The sequence below is a fragment of the Sitodiplosis mosellana genome, unplaced genomic scaffold (genome assembly GCF_009176505.1).
Source record: "Sitodiplosis mosellana isolate CC-2019 unplaced genomic scaffold, AAFC_SMos_1.0 Smas_scaffold_5710, whole genome shotgun sequence".
In the NCBI taxonomy this organism is placed as follows: Eukaryota; Metazoa; Arthropoda; class Insecta; order Diptera; family Cecidomyiidae; genus Sitodiplosis; species Sitodiplosis mosellana.
This window is the reverse complement of record NW_022600952.1, coordinates 328-2,505: the sequence shown is the minus strand read 5'-3', so window position 1 is coordinate 2,505 and position 2,178 is coordinate 328. Positions and strand designations below refer to the sequence as shown.

The 2,178-nt window shown below is 31.0% G+C and overlaps 1 long non-coding RNA gene across 1 annotated transcript; it reads left to right on the top strand.

Annotated features, from left to right (window-relative positions):
* Nucleotides 1–455, top strand: LOC129572895 (uncharacterized). The gene is made up of 3 exons (XR_008688525.1): nucleotides 1–81; nucleotides 142–204; nucleotides 272–455. It is a non-coding gene; the product is annotated as an uncharacterized LOC129572895 (long non-coding RNA).
* Nucleotides 456–2,178: the final 1,723 nt, after the last annotated feature.

The following is a 2,178-nucleotide window of genomic DNA, read 5'->3' as shown; positions in this document are numbered from 1 at the left end:
AACGATTGGAAACAAAGAGCTCGGGTACTTTGCTCATATGACGCAAACGACAGTACTGAGCTTAATCTCAGCGCTAATGAGGTGAGACGGTTTCAAATCAGACTTTCTTTTTTAAACTGACATAAACATCTTTAACAATAGATCATATTTGTGACGGAATTAAATCCCCTCAATTCTGATTATATGTATGGAAAACAAGGCCTGGTAAGTGAAAATAAAAAAAAAATAAAATTTGAATTACGTGATTTTTATTTCAATCTTTATTTTTTAGATAAATGGCTTAGTACCAAAAGCATTCTTGGAACTTTTGGAAGAATAATTTTCTTGTGGTATGGCATCGGAGTATATTGTTTCGATGTTTTGATATCATTTTACCTCCTAACATTCAATTAAATCTGTTCGCAAATATTTATTCTATTCCTGTAGAAATTTAATTGTAATAAATACTCTCTTTGCTTCAGGTTCAGATATTCTTAAAATACGCATAGTTAAGCAGGGGATTACAGATTGACAGTTGAGCTGCATGATATATACTGAATGAATAGTTCTGCAGCTTGCCGTATATGATATTGTAGGGCAAACTGCGGCGCTAGTGTGCTTGTGTTTCAATCTACAAACCCCCTGTAGTTAAGATATTCATTAGATAACTACTATGTATAAAATCGTATTGTTAATTTTTAAATAACGATACAAATAAAACAGCCATGAAATGTTTAGAAAAATTCATATTATTTATGTCTGTTTGAAGTTCTACGCGTGGTTTTAATTTTGAAGCCGTCTGTATCTCCAAAATAGCAACAGACTTCCTTTAGAATCATTCGGATATCTATATGTTGAGTCTTATTTTTATGTATTCTATATTGAAGGTTCTTTAGATTGTACGACGCATTAGGAGGAGATAAATTTTGCAAAAATTTCGTGAAATAAACGCACGAAATTGTTCTGCAGATTTTCATTGCATTTCATGAACAGTCAATTGAGCAGTTTGGAGCGAAAATGTAATACAGAAAAGTTGCGCGGAAAAATGTCGATGATGAATGAGCGGAAAAGGGATAGCTATATAGTGAACTATATAGCTATCTCTTTTCATTTGAAAATTTTCCGCGCAACTTTTCTGTTTAAAATTTTCGCTTCAAACTGCCCAATTTATGTTCCTCGTGATAAATTTATCCTAGGGATAAATTTTTTTGGTCAAAATACCAAAATTTCTAGCAAAATTCTTACTCAATTTAAATTGATGTTAAACTTTATTTCTGTTCTTATTGGTGTCATAAATATGAAACATTTCCAGTCATATTAAAATATTTGAAATTTTTTTATACCAGGGATGAATACCGGAGAGGAAACAAGAAATAAATTGTCAATTTTTGCTCAAAACACAGTCAAAATTGAAGTTCAAGCCAATATTCTCTGGTTTTTCATCACAAATTTTAATAATACGGATATTTCGAATCAATTTTTTCTCAAAAATGTTCAACATTTTGCTATCCGAGGGATAAATTTAAAACCATGTCCATACTTGGTCATGATGTTTTTCCATTTTATTTTATTTAACACTGGCCAATCACTGGCTAAATTTGATTTTGTACAATATTATTTTATAATTTGTAGATATGAGTGGTCGGGAATAAAAATGACTAAAGTTGAACCACTTATGGATAACCGTAACACAATATTCTTGATTTTTAAAAGTGCAACATAAATTCTGTTCGCTTGTAAGTGAATCGTAAAATATCTGTGGACTATAGAAATCGTGTTTCACTTTAATTGAAGCAAAAATGTTCGATACACTTTCAAGTCTATTGGAATGATGATTCATTTTAATGTTTGTTTTGATTGTGATTTGGCTTCGGAGTGAAAATTAAGTGATAAGGAGCGCGAATTTCGATGTGCCGATAACACCATTGGATTGGGCACATGAAATACTGTATGAAAATCGAAAAAAAAATTTAACTTTTTTTTTCGATTTTTGCCTGTTTCCGATATTCCGGAAGTTTGTATGAAAACCTCGGAGCACCGGCGTTTTACCCGTATTGTTATACACATCAACAAAAAAAGCAATAAAATGAAAATAAAGGGTCTTTTATTTAAAATTTCTTATTTTCAGGATTCTTTTGTCTTCTTTGTTTTCATCTTCTTTGTGTTCTCTTTCTTTTTTTGTTTGCGTGCAACATAAGT